The sequence below is a fragment of the Lates calcarifer genome, linkage group LG11, assembly GCF_001640805.2.
Source record: "Lates calcarifer isolate ASB-BC8 linkage group LG11, TLL_Latcal_v3, whole genome shotgun sequence".
Taxonomy (NCBI): Eukaryota; Metazoa; Chordata; class Actinopteri; family Centropomidae; genus Lates; species Lates calcarifer.
In genome coordinates, this window is record NC_066843.1 from 4307850 (window position 1) to 4316984 (window position 9135).

At 36.7% G+C, this 9135-nt stretch overlaps 1 long non-coding RNA gene across 1 annotated transcript; it reads right to left on the reverse strand.

Annotated features, from left to right (window-relative positions):
* Positions 1–2007: 2007 nt before the first annotated feature.
* LOC127142980 (uncharacterized) lies at positions 2008–6074 on the reverse strand. Its single transcript, XR_007814143.1, has 3 exons — positions 5878–6074; positions 3582–4029; positions 2008–2313 (listed from the first exon to the last, which is right to left on the reverse strand). It is a non-coding gene; the product is annotated as an uncharacterized LOC127142980 (long non-coding RNA).
* Positions 6075–9135: the final 3061 nt, after the last annotated feature.

A 9135-nucleotide genomic window follows, 5' to 3' on the forward strand; every position in this document is an offset into this window, starting at 1 on the left:
TGGGTGTTTTTTGATGCTATACTATACTATGACTTTTTTGGACCAGTTTTGACCTCTTACTATACTATGATTATTTTTAACTGTTTTTGACACCTTACTGTACTATGATGTTTTTTGAAGCCTTACTATACTGTGACATTTTTTGACCAGTTTTGAAGCCTTACTAAACTATTGAAATTTTTTCACATTTTTGACGCCTTACTATACCATGACATTTTGTGACCGTTTTTGAAGCCTTACTATACTATGACTTTTTTTGATGGTTTTTGAAGCCTTATTATACTATGACGTTTTTTTCACATTTTCTGACTTATTATACTATGATGATTTTTAACCGTTTTTGACGCCTTACTGTACTATGATGTTTTTGCCCAGTTTCCATTTTCATAAAGTAACAGATTACTTTAACTATTACACCTGATATTTCTAATTACTTTTACATTACTTCTATTAATACAAATTATTTCTACATTATCTTTATATTACAAATTATTTCTATTTTTACACTTTTCTGATACACTGAATACTGAACATAAGCAGTTTAATGTCAGTGCTCTGTGTTGGACAGTTGATGTAAAGGTGTTTGTGAATTACCTGAAGGCCTCTGTCCTGGTCTCAAAGAACTTCTTCACTGTACAAAGACTCTCTGTGATCGTGGACTACGTCTCTGTGATCGCGGACAATGTCTCTGAGATTATGGACAAAGTCTTTGTGATCATGGCCAATGTCTTTGCGATCGTGGACGATGTCTCTGAGATCATAGACGCCGTCTCTGTGATCATGGACAATGTCTCCATGATCGCGGGCAATGCCGTCAAATCGGTGACCCCCGTCTCCGCCGATTCTATCGCAAGGTCTCTACGAAGCATGGGACAATATCTCTGATCATGGACAACGTCTCTCTCGTCTTTGACAAGGTCTCTGCGATCGTGGACAATGTCTCTGATCAAGGACGATGTCTTCCTCATCCTCAACAATGTCTCTCCGATCATGGACCATGTCTCTGCGATCGTGGACGATGTTGTGGACGAAGTGGTGACACCTGGAGGAAATCACAGAGAAATATTCAAAGGAAAATGATCAATACACTACTACCTCATCAACAGCTGAACCACAACATTTAACATTAGAGGGCTGTTTCAGAAAACAAACAGCTGACTGTCATCACCTCCTGAAGAACCAACAATAACAAATATTTTGGAAAAAGTAAAATGATTATTAATTGTGTGTCTATCAACTAATCACTGAAGCAGTTGTATGTTACTGTGAACTGTACGACAATAATAAACACTACCAGTTAAGTCGATTTTAGAATGCAAAATTTGAACTTGTGTTGTTTATTATACTTCAGTAAAAAGTCTGAGTATTTCTTCCACCACAGATGTTCACATACAGAATCATCATTTCAACCTTCTTCTTATGAGCACATATTTAAATTGTCTTTGTCTTGGGTTGTTTTCATTTGATGAATAACAACCAAATTTACAAAGTTCTTAACTGCAGCTTATGTGGTAACTTTTAAGTAACTAAGCGTAGAACTGGTCATTATAAACTGTAAAGATATTTTTTTCAAATCACCCTCTGACCAGCAATTAAAATGAACACACTAATGAACAGCTTACTCCAATATTTTATTTGTAAAATTTATATTGTTTTGTACAGTGTAGACTAATGTTCCTAGCACATACACATAATTAAGAATTTCTGATCATGTACAATCAAACTGAAGTTAAGATATTTTCAATCCCACTTTGACTGATCCTTAACAATAACATTTAACATTTTTGACACCTTAATATAATGTGACATTTTTACATACCAATTACTTTTACTGTTACCTCTAATATTAGAGTACTTTTTCCATTACATATTATATTTCTTATGAAATATTACTTCTAATTTTACAGATAACTTTTACTGCTACATGTAGTAACAGATTACTTTAACCATTACATCTTGCTTCTGATATTTCTAATTACTTTTACATTACTTCTATTAATACAAATTATTTCTACATTATCTTTATACTACAGATTACTTCTATTTTTACACTTTTCTGATACACTGAATACTGAACATAAGCAGTTTAATGTCAGTGCTCTGTGTTGGACAGTTGATGTAAAGGTGTTTGTGAATTACCTGAAGGCCTCTGTCCTGGTCTCAAAAGAACTTCTTCATTGTACAAAGATTCTCTGTGATCGTGGACAATGTCTCTGATCGAGGACGATGTCTCCCTCATCCTCAACAATGTCTCTCCGATCATGGACCATGTCTCTGCGATTGTGGACGATGTTGCGGACGAAGTGGTGACACCTGGAGGAAATCACAGAGAAATATTCAAAGGAAAATGATCAATAAACTACTACCTATTCCTCATCAACAGTTTCACCATGAAAACACAGAAGTATTCAACATTACAGCTGAACCACAATATTTAACAAACATTAGAGGGCTGTTTCAGAAAACAAACAGCTGACTGTCATCACCTCCTGAAGAACCAACAATAACAAATATTTTGGAAAAAGTAAAATGATTATTAATTGTGTGTCTATCAACTAATCACTGAAGCAGTTGTATGTTACTGTGAACTGTACAACAATAATAAACACTACCAGGTAAGTCAATTTTAGAATGCAGGATTTGAACTTGTGTTGTTTATTATACTTCAGTAAAAAGTAAAAAGTATTTCTTCCACCACAGACGGTCACATTCAGAATCATTATTTAAAATTTCAACCTCCTTCTTATGAACACATATTTAAAATGTTGTTGTTGTTTTGTGTTGTTTTAGTTTAATTAATAACAGACAAATTTACAAAGGTCTTAGCAGCAGTTAATGTGGAAAATTCAAAGTACACACGTGTAGAACTAGTTGTTCTAAAATCACCCTCTGACCAACAGTTAAAATTAACACCCTTATGAACAATCACTCCAATATTTTATTTGTAGAACTGATATTGTTTTGTGTGGTGTAGTCTAGTATGTCTAGCACATACACAAGAATTTATGATTGTGTACAACCAATCTGAAGTTAAGATATTTTTCAATCCCAATTTGACTGATCCTTAACAGTAATAATAACATTTCAGATTTTTATGCCTTACTATACTATGACATTTTTGACATTTTTCAGGTCTTACTATATTGTGACATTTTTACTTCTATTTTGGATTACTATTACTTCTGCATTGCTTTTATTTTACTCATTACTTTTAATGTTACCTCTAATATTAGATTGCTTCATTATATCATTTCTTATTACAAATTCACTTACTGCATTTACAGATAACTTTTACTGTTGCAAACTACTATGATGTTTTTTGAAGCCTTACTATACTATGACGTTTTTTGACCAGTTTCCATTTTCAGAAAGTAACAGATTACTTTAACCATTACATCTTGCTTCTGATATTTCTAATTACTTTTACATTACTTCTATTAATACAAATTATTTCTACATTATCTTTATACTACAGATTACTTCTATTTTTACACTTTTCTGATACACTGAATACTGAACATAAGCAGTTTAATGTCAGTGCTCTGTGTTGGACAGTTGATGTAAAGGTGTTTGTGAATTACCTGGAGGCCTCTGTCCTGGTCTCAAAGAACTTCTTCATTGTACAAAGATTCTCTGTGATCGTGGACTACGTCTCTGTGATCGCAGACAATGTCTCTGAGATTATGGACAAAGTCTCTGTGATCATGGCCAATGTCTTTGTGATCGTGGACGATGTCTCTGAGATCATAGACGCCGTCTCTGTGATCATGGACAATGTCTCCATGATCGCGGGCAATGCCGTCAAATCGGTGACCCCCGTCTCCGCCGATTCTATCGCAAGGTCTCTACGAAGCATGGGACAATATCTCTGATCATGGACAACATCTCTCTCGTCTTTGACAAGGTCTCTGCGATCGTGGACAATGTCTCTGATCGAGGACGATGTCTCCCTCATCCTCAACAATGTCTCTCCGATCATGGACCATGTCTCTGCGATCGTGGACGATGTTGTGGACGAAGTGGTGACACCTGGAGGAAATCACAGAGAAACATTCAAAGGAAAGTGATCAATACACTACTACATATTCCTCATCAACAGTTTCACCATGAAAACATAGATAAATATTCAACATTACAGCTGAACCAGAACAGCTGACTGTCATCACATCCTGAAGACCCACTGACAAAAAATATTCCGGAAAAAGTAAAAAGATTATTAATTGTGTGTATCAACTAACCACTGAAGCAACCATGTATGTTATTGTGAACTGCACAACAATAAACACTATCAGTTGAATAAATTTTTGAATGCAGAATTTTAACTTGTGTTGTTTATCATACGTCAGTAAAAAGTCTTGAGTATTTGTTCCACCACAGACAGTCACACATAGAATCATCATTTTAAATTTCAACCTTCTTCTTAACACATATATAAACTGTCTTTGTCTTGTGTTGTTTACGTTTAATGAATAACCAAATTTACAGAGGTCCTAACGGCAGCTTATGTGAAAATTTTTAAGTTAGTAAGTGTAGCACTGGTCGTTAAAAACTGTAAAGATATTATTCTAATCGCCCTCTGACCAACAGTTAATATAAACTCACTTATGAACAGCTTACTCCAATATTTTATTTGTAAAATTGATAACTGAACCAGAACATTCTCCAAACATCACATCCTTAAGAACCAACAACAAAGTCTCATCACTACAACTGTTGGTCAATAGATGGCTATGGACAGATTACTGCCACAAATCTACAAAGACAAACGACAAACAAAAATACCTAGATACAAAACAATCACAACGAGATGCTTAAGTGCCGCAATGAAACAAAAAATGACCTCAAATAAATGAAAAATGATCAGGAATAGACACAGAACTACAGAGACACAGTAAGAATGACCACAAAGATACAAAGAAGCTGACCATAGATAGATGTAAAATAGCCAAGTAAAGGCGCAAAATGATGCAATAAGACCACAAATAGACACAAAATGATCACAACAACATGATAATCAGACAAATAGACTACTAAACAGACCTCTGTAAATTGCCCACAACTCATGTCAGGGATGCTTCAGTCACAGAAACACGAACACACTAATAAAAACAACGAAAACAACCAAAGCCACTAGTGCAAATATAAATAATACACTGTGAGGGATCATTGAAATGGTCTGTGTGTTGTGCTTTATTGCGTGTGGTGAGTTTGTTTGGGAACTAGTTAACAGAGGTTAACTCGTTATGTTAAGCTCTCACATAAATCAAATGACAACTGTAGACCCCAAGAGTCGGGTCAAAACAGTACCCAAACAGGGAAGCAAGGAAGCGCTGTGGTCGCCAGGGGAAACGCTGCTGAACCAACACACAGTGGTCGTAAAAAACTCAAATAATCAGGAGTAAACAACGGCACACAAAACTACCACAAACAAGCATAAAGCGATGCAAAACACAATCAAGTACAGACGTAAAATGATGCAAAACAACCGCAAACACACAAACTGGCCACAATAAGACAAAAAGGTGAAGACAAAGAGAGACAAGCTATCACAAGGAATGGTGAAAGGACCACAGAGAGACGAAAAGTGTCTGCAAAGTCACATAATTACAAATACACGCAAAATGACGCAAGATACAAACACGCCATATAGAGTTAACCAGCTACTATTATCCTAGAATCCGTCCACATTAAGAGCCAACATCTCATGTTAGGGTGGAAGGTTCAAGTGAGAAATACCTGCTTTAGTCACAGAAACACAAACAAACTCTTACCCACGCAATAAAAACGACTGAAACAGGAAACAAGGCCGGACGATCTCACTAAAAGAAAAGGCTAATGCTAACGCTAGCCGCTCCGCAGTTAGTTTGTTAGCCTTACCTTCGTGTCTCAGGTATGTTCAGTGTCCTCACTCGGCTCGACAAAACAGAGCTTGTTTTCGCATCCGCACTTCTGCCGTAATGTATTTCGCACAGTATTAACAAACCGGAGCGAAGAGTCAAACGTTGATTTTGTTGTATTTTCACTCGTTTTTTCGGCGTTGTTTGTTCGCCGGTCTATTCTCCCTCGGTTGCCAATGGCCAATGACGACGCACGCCTACCAACGTCGACAAACAAAACGCTGATTGGTCGACTGATTCAGCTCCGCTCCTAGCAACCGTTTCTGATTGGTCGATTGGTCGAAAAACAATGGGAAGAGAATTCGGTGGCAAAGGAAGGTTTCTTTGCGGCCATGAGGTCAAGCCAATGTTCCAGTCCTTCCTGTTGCTGGACCCTGAAACAATAGAACGAGAGAGAACGACAAAACCGTACTTAAACACATGTAATAATGTGTTACACTCATGAATCACCAAGGATAGAGGGATTTTAAAATAGAAAAGATAAGACCCCTTGACATCAAGAGCAATTAAGTATAATTAAGTAAGTATAAAGTCCCTTAAAACAGACAAAAGAGCAAAAATACGTCAAAATAATTCTTGTACTTATTTATAGTATATCCTTATACTGGATTTAATAATTGGAAATAATTTATAGAGTTTCATTTCTGTCCTAGTGATGTGATCATATTGTATTCTTGGTTGACTTACCAAGTTGATAACAGAGTAAATAGTGAATTTAAATGTCAACAGTGACTGATGAGTCTCACGCTGCAGCCGACTAATAATCTCACTGGCAACACCTGTCATCATTAGCTTCAGATAACAAACTCACAGACAGAGGGAGCAGATGGATAATGGCTTGACCTAAGACAAATAATCACTGTTGACACAACAAATCAAACATCCACACAGAGAAAACAACACAAGACTTTTTTTATGCTTCAGAAAAGGTATAAATCTCAGACACTAATTTCAGACAATTAGATTTTAAATACAGCAAAGAGACGTGCAAAGCATAACACTGTGTAGACATTAACAGAATCACCTTAGCTTTTCCTGTCATAATTTACAGAGGTCAACTTCTCTGTCATAGGTTATTTCCTAAACTCTCATGCCTCACTCAACAAATACAATTTTCACTGATTTGCACCTCAGCCCCATAATTCAGAGAAGAAAATGAGCGTGAAGTTCACCCTCTTATAAATCTGAGGTCATCTTGTCCATATCCAGCATGAGAGCTGTTCTCTGAATTTCATATATATCTCCAGCTATGGCGCTAAACCTGAATTACATCCAGTCTGGCACATACTGTGCCAAACACCATATACCTGTAATTGAATTCGGATTCAATTATAGCTCAATATATCAACATCATTATAGCTGCCTCCAAGGCCCAAATGTGTTCAAAGGCTCCCCTCAGACAAAGTTCATCTTTTTTTCTCTCTCTCTCTCTCTTGCATCAAAACACACTCTCTCCCTACTTCAGTCGCTCCATTAAACATCGCATTTACTGACATATTAAAACTATGATTTCCACCCTCTGCCCTTAGTTAATTAAGTTTATAGGGTTAACAAAATCTTCTAAAAAATCCAATTTCAGCCAAGACTGAGAATCCAAACCCTAGAAAATATCATTAATCATGAAGGTAAATAACACAAGGTGAATTACAGGTCCCTACCTGGTTCCACTGTAACTGCTTCTGTGTGTTTGTCCTCACCGATTTTGTCCTTGAGGAAATTAAATTCAGTTAATTTGAGGAAACAAACTGCTCTATCTAACTTCATAGACCTTTCTCTGTGTGCAAAAGGACAGCAAGTACCAATGTTCTGTTTACTGAGAATGTGATTTATCTAAAAATCTTGGTTAAGTAGTCTTAACCACAGAGCATACTTGTTATGTATTAGACCAACCTCTATTAGCTAAACCTCAGGAGAAATGTAACTGTAGATGGATTTGACAGCTAAAAAGATGGATGGATTATGTCCATACCTTTTGATTTTATTGAGCAAAGAGTGCTCAGTAACTGTGTATCAGTATCTAGAGCTTTTATGGGAATATATTTTGGGAAATGTGCTCACTTGCTTTCTTTCTAACAGTGAGTCTTCATGTTTGTGTGCTAAGTACAAAGGGATTCTTGGGATAACTGGAGAAAAAGCAGATTGAATCTCTCTAGCAGCATTTAAACTGCTGTAATTGTTTTGAGAAATGGGCTCAAACTTTGGGGGCAGCTTCCACAGCCATTTTCACAGATGCTTTCAGTCAAAACAGATGTGCGGTTGTTTCTATTTGGCAGGTGCTCAAGAGTGTGTGGCCTCCGTATTAACCGCCGAGCCTGTGAATCGCCGCATATTTTGTTTGTCCATAATGAATGTCAGTGGATCTGTCTGCAGCCTCAGCACACCTTCACACTAACACAGTTTTTTCTCGACGGAGCAGCTTCACTAATTAGAATGATTGTTACCCAGTTTAATTGGCTCTGCCAGCGGCAGTCTCAGGAGTCGTAGGATGTTCACAGAGGTAATTGCATTTGAGAGAGAGAAAGAGTGAGAGAGTTGATGATGAACCCTCACAAAACTTGCTGAAGACCCGCGCTACGCAGGCAGAATAATGGGCTTCCTATCTTTTTTCAATTACAGAAACTGAATGGGGGTGGTAATGAAGAATTCGTGCAGAGTCCAAAAAGGTGTTTACCACAGGAAAGTCATAAACAGGAAATAAGTTCTTAGACTCTACAGGGAACAGTTTTAATCATGAGAACCGGCTATATCCAGTACGTGGGGTGTGTTTTCATGTTTATTATTATTTTAACTTTAAGATTTTGATTCAGCTTAAAAACCACCTGTGATCCCACCTAAATTCACTGACAAGTTTTTAAACACAGGGACTGGCAACTTTTTTAAACTGTAACTGTTTACAGTTACAGTAATAATAACTCAACAGTGTATGAAAATATGATATAAAAGTAAACAATGAGTCATCTCTAATACTCTCATGCCATATTCAGATTATTAGTTTTGAGGTGTTTGCTCAAAAATATTGATAAATATTTCAGCGGCTACAATGACTAGTTTGTTCCACCACTGCGGTGAAGCAATGAAATAGTTTGAGCTTATAGCTCTCTGGTTCCTCTGTAGTGCATTTAAATTCTTTTGCAGAACTTAATTTGTTTTCAACTTATCTATCACTGTGACAATAATCTCTCCCCGGCGCAGACCACCTGGAAAACAATGCCGATAGAATAGAGATGTGATGTGCTCT